This window comes from Triticum urartu, chromosome 3 (genome assembly GCF_003073215.2).
Source record: "Triticum urartu cultivar G1812 chromosome 3, Tu2.1, whole genome shotgun sequence".
Taxonomy (NCBI): domain Eukaryota; kingdom Viridiplantae; phylum Streptophyta; class Magnoliopsida; order Poales; family Poaceae; genus Triticum; species Triticum urartu.
Window position 1 is genome coordinate 313,821,826 of NC_053024.1, and position 9,350 is coordinate 313,831,175.

The 9,350-nt window shown below is 47.7% G+C and overlaps 1 long non-coding RNA gene across 2 annotated transcripts; it reads left to right on the top strand.

The window, feature by feature from the left end:
• Nucleotides 1-4,316: 4,316 nt before the first annotated feature.
• LOC125543896 lies at nucleotides 4,317-6,195 on the top strand. Of its 2 annotated transcripts, XR_007299010.1 has the most exons (3): nucleotides 4,371-5,012; nucleotides 5,209-5,751; nucleotides 5,865-6,195. It is a non-coding gene; the product is annotated as an uncharacterized LOC125543896 (long non-coding RNA). The 2 variants fall into 2 exon arrangements; XR_007299009.1 differs by having other exon boundaries at nucleotides 4,317-5,751.
• The last annotated feature ends 3,155 nt before the right edge of the window (nucleotides 6,196-9,350 follow it).

A 9,350-nucleotide genomic window follows, 5' to 3' on the forward strand; every position in this document is an offset into this window, starting at 1 on the left:
ATCCGGCGCACGCCACTCAGTCGCTGACGTCACGAAGGCTTCGGCTGATACCACGACGCCGGGATACCCATAACTACTCCCGCGTAGATGGTTAGTGCGTATAGACCAAATGGCCAGACTCAGATCAAATACCCAGATCTCGTTAAGCGTGTTAAGTATCCGCGAACGCCGACCAGGGCCAGGCCCACCTCTCTCCTAGGTGGTCGGAACCTGCCCTGCCGCTCCGCCTCAAAACTCCACTCGCGGGTGCTCCTCAAGCCGACCCGTCTTTAGTCACCACATGTATCATGTATAAAGTATATAGTATATACCCGTGATCAAATCCCGAGTGATCACGGCCCGATAGTATAGCATGGCAGACGGACAAGGATGTAGGGCCACTGATGATAAATAGCATCCTATACTAAGCAATAGGATTGCAGGTAAAGGTAACAACAGTAGTAGCAAGGACAGGCTATGCATCAGTATAGGATTAACGGGAAGCAGTAACATGCTACGCTACTCTAATGCAAGCAATATAGAGAAGAGTAGGCGATATCTGGTGATCAAAGGGGGGGCTTGCCTGGTTGCTCTGGCAAGAGAGAGTGGTCGTCAACACCGTAGTCGAACTGGGTAGCAGCGGTGTCGGTCTCGGTGTCTAGCGAGAGAAGAGGGGGAAGAAACAATAAATATAATGCAAGCATATGCATAGTGATGCATGACATGACAAGTAACGGCGTTAGAGGTGCCCTAACGTGGTAGTAGGTGATACCGGTGAAGGGGGATGACATCCGGGAAAGTATCCCCGGTGTTTCGCGTTTTCGGACCGGTGAACCAGAGGGGGAAAGTTGCGAGTTCGATAGGTTAGGGATGCGTGGCGGACGAACGGGCTGCGTAACCGGGCTCGTCTCGTCGTTCTGAGCAACTTTCATGTAGAAAGTATTTTCATCTGAGTTACGGTTTATTTTATATGATTTTTAAAAAGGTTTAAACAAATTCTGGAATTTCTGGATTTAATGTAATTCGAAATAATCAAAAGACAAACTGCTATGGGTACACATGAGTGTACCCAGCAATGTGTATATACATATGACATGTGGGGCCAGGGGCTGGGTTGACCCAGTCAACATTTTGACTAGTCCAAAGTGAATAGTGTATGTGGGGCCCTTTGTCATTGATAGAGTTTAACTAAACACGATTAGTTAGTTTAATAAGTGATTAGGTTAATTTAACAGACTTAATTAAGTTAATTAACAGGATTAATTGAGTAAATTAATTAATTAATTAGTTTTTTATATATTTATTATTATTATTTTGTAACGTCCTGGGGCGTGGGCCCCCCATGTCATAGACTCAGGGGGCATAGCGGGCGTTGGGCACGGGCGCCGCGGAGCGAGGCAACCGGGGCTACGGCGGGGCACCGGCCAGGGCGATGGCGCGGTGGCCGGCAGGGTGGCCGCGGGGCGGATGCGGGTCGCCGCCGGCAAGGTCAGGCGGACCGGAGCAAGCAGCAGGCCGTGGGCACTGGCGCAGGAGGCGAGCGGCGGGCGAGTCAAGTCGGCGGGCGTCGGCAGCAGGCATCGGCGGCCCGGGGCTGGAGCGGCAAGGCGAGGACGACGAGGGTGGCTGCAGGGACCGGGGAGCGAGGCCATGCGCTGGGCGCGGCCGACGAACGGCGGCAGCAGCGCAGGTGGGCGACACGCAGCGGTTGGGAGGTGCAGGCGCGGCCGGGATGGCCCCGGGTCGCGGTGAGCGCGGCGGGCGCAAGGAGAGGGAGGGGGGCATGCTCACATCGAGGAGCAGGGATGGGGCAGCGGGAGTCGTTGGGGAGGACGGGGACGACGTGCGCGACAGAGTCGAGGCAGTTCCAGCGGGGAGGCGGAGGCGCGTCGAGCTCCGGGCGGCGATGGGTCGAGGCCGCGGCTTCCGGCGGGCGCCGCGCGAGGGAGAGGATGGGCGCAAAGGGGTTCCGGTGACGGGGCGGGGCAGCGCCGGGGACGGGCGCCGACGTCGGGGGCGCGGGCGTCTCAGGTGAGGTTGACGGGGATCGATCCCGATCCAGATCGGATCGGGAGGGGGGAGTGGGGCGACGTGGGGGTGAGTGGGGGTGGATAGGGTTTCGGTTGACCAGGGTGGGGGGTTATGGGGGTGTGTGGTGGGGCCGGCTGGGCCGGGGGGGCGGCCCGTTCGGGCGGCTGAGGCCAGCTGGGCCACTTGGCCCAGCGGGGGGGGGGGGGCTTTCTCTTTTTTTTTGTTAGTTTAGTTTTTCTCTTTTCTGTTTTATCTTTTCTTTTATTTATTTTCTCGTACTGTTTTATTTCTAGTTTCTTTTATTTTTAGATTTATAAAAATTATAACTAGTACCTAAATTTGTATTTATAAACAATCTACTGTTAGATTAAATCTTAACCCATAATAAAATAGTTTTAATATTTTTATAAAATTCAATAGGCATTTGTTTAATTGTTTTCACTACTGTTTTAATCATTTTAGAGCCCTTAAACATTTTATCAAGGTTTGGTTTCTCCACCACAATTATCTATGCTATTTTTGGTTCACCCCGAACATTTTTGTATCAATGTTTGAAAACTTTTATTGTATGCCATATTTGGGATTTGAATTTTGAACCGGTTTTTGAACTAACGAGGGATTGGCAGCAGTAACTGAGGTGACGTGGCATCATTAGCGGAGGTTCACTGCAGCTTAATTATCCGGGCGTCACAGAGCGGTTCGGTGATGTAGAACCACTCTTGCTGCCACTCCTTCACCATTTTGATGAAGGTGCCCCTGAACCATTCAGCCCCTGGTTCTTGTTGATCATGGCCCCTCCACACTCCACAAGGTCAGAGCCGCTGGACATTGGCTTGATCTCGAAGTTCTTCAGCCATGGGCCGAAGTGCAGCGAAGGAAGGCCTCCCAGACTGTGATGAAAGAGGTGAGGTGGAGAATAGAGTTTGGGGCCATATGGTGGAAAGATAGCCCGTAATAGAACATTACCCCGCACACAAAAGGGTGCACTGGGAACCCTATCCCTCAGATGAGGTGGGGGACGAAGACTACCTGCTCCCCAACATTGGGGGCGGGCACTTGCTAGCCTGCGGCTAGAGCGCGGGTGGCGATATCAGCGGACAGATACCCCATGCTGGGTAGCTCTAGGATGGTGCCATCCATCACGATGAACCACCCCAGTGCCCCTTGAGCGTATCGGTCGTGGCTAGTGGGGGAGGATGGACTCACTAAAGGAAAAGCTTATCGGATCGAATCTGGGCGCTAGAGCAAGACGAAGTAGTAGATGGGGACAATGGGAGCGTAGTAGGTTGTGATGTCTTCCCTTTTTCTCTTATAGGCCGATGACAGGCCAAGAGTTCCCCTTACTGCACTGATAAACACGCCACTCCCACCAAATATGATATTAAGCATATGGGGAGAATCAAAATCTTGATGATATCCTTGAGAAAACAGGCACGATCTCCAACTCGATGGGACATGCCAGTAAAAAGCTGGCCTCGGGCCATGATTTGAGTGAAGCAGTAACTGCTTGACTTATTGCAGGGTGAGCCGTTTTGATAAAGTTGTCAGGCTAAGTGGAACTGTTCACACCGAGATGGCTGGCCTTCGAGGCTATGTTATCCGATCTCTTCGGGCAAAGGGTACAAGTTCGGTTGAGCCTCGGCTGGCATGACTCCTTTAAAGGAGTGGTCCCAGATTATAAGGTGGAATTCGTCTGTCGACCCAAGGACTTCAGATCCGAGGTTGTTATTCTCAGGAAGGTCATCCTCGGCGTGGAAGACCAATTCAGGGGCTACTACCGTTGTCGTGGATAATAGGGTACTAACCTAGTCGGTCCATGTCACTCGGGGTGGGCCGATGGGCCCTCTCTCGTGCTCAAGATGGACTCCGGAAGCCGTATGCCGGAGGCGTGATCAACACTACCTCCACTGAAGACATGACGTATACTACAAGATCTATCCTACCGCCTTACTCCTAGATACCTGATACGTCTCCAACGTATCTATATTTTTTGGTTGTTCCATGCTATTATATTATCTGTTTTGGATGTTAATGGGCTTATTTATACACTTTTATATTATGTTTGGGACTAACCTACTAACCCAAGGCCCAGTGCAAACTGCTGTTTTTTTTGCCTATTCCAGTGTTTCGTAGAAAAGGAATATCAAACGGAATCCAAACGGAATAAAACTTTAGGGAGAGTTATTTTTAGAACAAATGTGATCCAGGTGACTTGGAGTGGATGTTAAGAAAGAAATGAGGGAGCCACGAGGCAGGGAGGCGTGCTTGTCCCCCTGGGCGCGCCCCCACCCTCGTAGGCACCTCACAGCTCCACCGACCTATTTCTTCCTCCTATATATACCGAATAGTTATTTGGATCACGGCGCGCCCTTATAGACCGATTAGATGTTTCCGAACTCGAATAACACAGCGTCAACAAACTAAACAAGGAGAAACACCCCGGCGTCCCCCACCTCCCGACCTCCACCAACCCCCGCCGCCGCCCCAATCCCCTAGCGTCCACCAGCCTTGTGCGCTGCGGCGCCGCCCTCGCTTCCTTCCGGCGCCCCATCGGCCCACCTCCTCGGCCGCGCCGCGGATCGGCCCCCTCCGCCGCGTCGCGGATCCGCCCCCTCCTGGCAGATCCCTCCCGCACGGCGAGCTAGAAGTTCGGAGCGCCACCACCGCTCCCTTCTCCAGCGACCCCTCCCGCACGGCGAGCTGGATGCAGTTGACCCCCGGGGCTTGGGCAGTTCAGCCCATCCAGCGAGCACGGCCGTCTCCTGCCACCCCCAATAGATGCGACCCAGCGGGTCCGATGGATGCTCACACCGGGAGGCGGTGCTGCTCCGGCAAGCTCCTTCTTCCTCGAGCACATTCGTCTCCAGCTGCCTTCGAACAGCCGCGACCCACCGAATCCGACGGATGCTCACGCGTCCTTGAGTGCGGCACGTCGACAACAACCTCCTTGTTCTCGTTCCCTCCTCCATCCCCGAGCACAACTTCGACGAGCCTGTCGACAGGTTAGTCCTACTAACTGTTGTTCACCATGAACTGGCTATAGAGCATTCGTGGCAGGTCGAGTAAAATTCTCATGACCGTTCAAGTAAAACTGGAAGCGAGAGAATTGAAAATCTGAGAGTAAGAAAGTTTTCGGAGAAGGTTTTTATGTTTGCTGGAATCGCCTAGGTGAACTAACATTGTTTACTTTGTGAAAAGTCTGAACGTGGTGTTTGGATGAGAACTGGAGTTCAGGTTGTTGACTAGCTGAAGATCCAACAGCCATCTTTCTTATTGGCAGTGGCCGCGATAGTGGGCATGGTGGTGGCCTTCGTGCAGCCGCCGATGCGGTCGAAACATTCAATGCCTGTAGAGGCCCTGTAGGTCTCTCCATTCAATGCCTCTTGTGAAGTGACTTCACAAATTTTATCTTGTATAAAGTGATTCTGAACCTGTGAAACTGGTGATCACATATCTATATCCCCCAAGCAGCAATGCGGTGCGGGTGCTCAATTTGGCTACAAATTTTGCTATAATTTCTGAAGTGTTTCTGTGTTGTTGCTATGAGGTGAATTGTGGCTGTTTCGACGTTGACTACAGTTAACTTATAGTGGAATACACTTTGTTTGTAGCATATGCGTTCCATTGAGAAAGCAAAAGCGTTGGGTTCAGTCTGAAAAAGTACGGCAATTCATTCACATATATTGTGTTACCTCTGAACCAGAGAGTAAATCACACAAATGTAGCTCCTTTACTCTACAGGTACGAACTTGATCGGCTTATCTTTCTCAATTATTATTTGTTTCTGGACAAGTAACTCACCTAGTCTGCTTCCTTTTGAGACTAATCAACTTCGTTTGATAATTCTTGGACAGGTTTGTCATACATTCGACATTGGTGGCTTTTGTGCTATTCTGCTCAAGAAAAATGATCTTTGGGGAACTTTGCTAGTAGTAGACACAAAGTGTGCTTTTAAATACCTACAGAGCATCATATCATCTATATTTGTTTTGAAATGCTATGCATATCCATTATGGCCGCAAAAATATGCATGGTTGACTGGCAGAAGTTCACTACGAGTTGTCATATTATTCTTCAGAGTTCAGATAATTGTATTTTTTGGGCCGCTGGAACCTGATGGCTCAAGCTTGTAAAAGGATATTCAGAAGTTCGAAAATAAAAAATAGTGTCATGTGTTGCTGCGTCCGTGCTAGGTCTTGTGTCTCGTGTGTGTCCCCACTCACTATGTGGGTGCTTTGTGTGTTCGTGTGCGTGTCGTGCTCTTTATGTCTCTGTTCTTCTTCACAAAAGGTTAACCATTCCCAAAAGCATTTTGCAAGGCCACAATTTAGTTCCTATAAGAAAGCTTGGATTTCTTTAGTTCCTAAAAAATAAAACCCAAGAAGTTTAAATTAAGATAACACAGAAGTTCGATGGTTATATACCATGAAGAAAAACAATGCTTCAACTATAACAGTGTTAACTTGAGAAGTTCAAATTTCATAAAATAGAGAGTCCAAAGAAAATGTTATTGTTGTACTAAAAAAATTCCATGGATTTTCCCATTATTAAAACATGATAACCAAAAAGTTCAAACTAAAATAACAAAGTCATTCAAAAAAACAAAGCAATTAACTCTGAGAAGGTCAAATTAAAAATAACAAAAGAAATTCAAAAATATTTTTTTTGAAATATTTTCTCCGTTTCTATGAAAAACCTAGAAGTTCAAATTTATAAAATGAAGTGGTTCTATGTTTATTTACAAAAAAAATCCCTGTTACCAAATAATAAAGCCAAGACGTTCACTTTAAAGAAACGAAGGGTATGATGTATACAAAAAAAATCAGATTCTTCTCATTTCGCGAAGAAGTAAGTATGAAGTTCAATTTGAAAAAGTAAAGTATAAAAGGATTTTCACCGTTTCTAAATAAAAAACTCCTGAAGTTCAAATTAAAATAATAAAGCATTTCAATTTTACAAAAACTAGGTTTATTCCCATTACTAAAAAAACAAGAAGTCCAAATTTTAAAAACGATGAAGTTCGGTGTAAATAAAAAAAACTCATATTTTTTCGTTACTAAAGAATAAAAATAAACTCGTGAAATTCCTTATAGGGACAAACACATCCGTTTTATTTTCCACATTTATAAAATAAATACACGGAAGTTCAAAATAAAAATGTTGAGAAGTTCAAATTCAATTAATAAAGTAGTTTGACATTTAAAACATCTTAGATTTTTTTCTTTACTAAAATATGCTCAAAACAAGTCTTAGCATGTTCAAAACAAGTCTTAGCATGTTCAAAATATGCTCTTAACTAGTCATGATTTGTTAAAAAAATCCTTTCCAATGCTATCATTTGCTCAAATTCGACGAGTGCTTTGGGAGTTACGGAGAACTTTTTTACACAGAAGTTCAAATTGAAAACGGCCAGAAGTTCACGTGCTGCATGGTGTGTGTTTTCATATGAGAAAATAGAATAAAAAGTTAAAGTATAAAAATTTCGCTGCTAGAAGTTCAGGTGCTCAGCACGGGGATGTTCAAAAACTTCTTGTGAGAGAGGCAATCGGCACTATATATCAGTTGTGCAACTCCGATGAACGGGTGGGAAATTACGAACAAAAATACATGGTAGAAGTTCAAGTGAAAACAACGGGAAGTGCGATGATTATAGAAAACTTAGATTTTTCTCGTTATTAAAGAATGAAAAAAACAAGTTCAAAAATAAAACAACAAGAAGTTCAATGTTTAAAAACAAAGTGGTTCAAAATTTCATAAAAAGATTAAAGAAATAAAATCAGGAAGTCCATATTAAAAAGATGGAGAAGTTCGATGATTATAAAAAACTCAGATTTTCCTCGTTATTAAAGATTGGAAACAAGAAGTTCAAAAATAAAAAACAAGAAGTTCAACTTTTAAAAATAGAGTGCTTCAAAATTTTATAAAAAAGGATTAAGAAATTCAGATAAATATTTATAAAAAAACTCAGATATTTTCACTGTAACGCCCGGATAATCTTGCTACAGTAATCCCACGCTAATCATGCCATGTCATCCCGATTACTGTTGCTAAACGTCCGTTAGTTCAAACCGCGTCAAATTCAAATTTAAAATTAAAATTAATGTCGGCAATAAAAGTTTTCAAAAATTGAAACAAAAATGTTCGGTGGTTGCCAAATATTACAAAGGTAATTATGGTGCAGCAAACACATTTTTATAAAATGTCTAAATAATTTAAAAGGTTTAAAAGCAGAAATGCAAATAGATAAAAACAAAACAGACAAAAAAAGGCAAAGCAACCCCCCCTCTCATTGGGCCAAGTGGCCCAGCTGGCCTCAGCCGCCCGAATGGGCCGGCCCACCCCACGGCCCAGCCGGCCCCCCCACACACTCCCTTAACCCCCCACATGACCGATACCCTAGCCGTCGCCCCACTTCCCCCCCACTCATTTCACTCCCCTTCCGCCCCTCCTCGATCCAGATTGGGATCGGGGGCATTCGCCGTCGCCGCCGCCCGGAACCCCCGCCGGGGCCGGCCAGCCACCCGCCGTCGTCGGTGCTGCCTTCCCGTCCGTCTCCGTCGCTCGTCCTCGTCCCCCTCCTCGCCGGACGCCGCCGCCGTACACCATCGCCGCCTCGTCCCGCCATTGCTTCGCTGGAGCCGCCCACCGTCGTCGTCGCCTCCTCGTCCTCCTCATCGAGCACGCCTCGCTCAACTACAGGGCCTTGTGAGCCCCCTTCCCTTCCCCTCTTCCTCCCTGGCAGATCCACCGCCATGCCCATCCGAGCCTCGCTCTCACCGTGCTCACTTCACGCGCTGCACGCCCGTCGCGTCGCATCTCCTCGTCCTGCGCCGGCTCCCTCTCCCCGCACGAGCACGAGCACCACCGCGCCGGCTCGCCCGTCGCCTTGCCGCTGCACGCATCATCCCGCACCCGCGCCGCATGTGCACGGGCTTGACCCCGCACGGGTGCGCCCGCAACCGCGCCCTGGCGCCTCACCATGGCCTCACATGGTCCGCCTCGCCCCGCCCGGCACGCCGCCATGCGCGCTCGGGCGCGTCGCCCCTGCTCGCTCCCTCGAGCGTCCTCCCTCGCCCAACCGGGTCCTAGCGCCCGTGGCGCTTGTTCGGCCGCAACGCCCGAACCCGTTATGGCCTTTGGCCCATTGACAGCCGGGGCCCAACCCAGAATGTATATAAAAAATGTGTTAAAATAAATAAAATTAGTAATTAATTAATAAGTTAATTAAGTCAATTAATCATGTTTAATTAATCTAATTAAGTTTGATTACCCTAATAACTACTTAAACTAATTAAACCTGATTAGATTAACCTAACCATTAACTAAATAGCCAATGACAT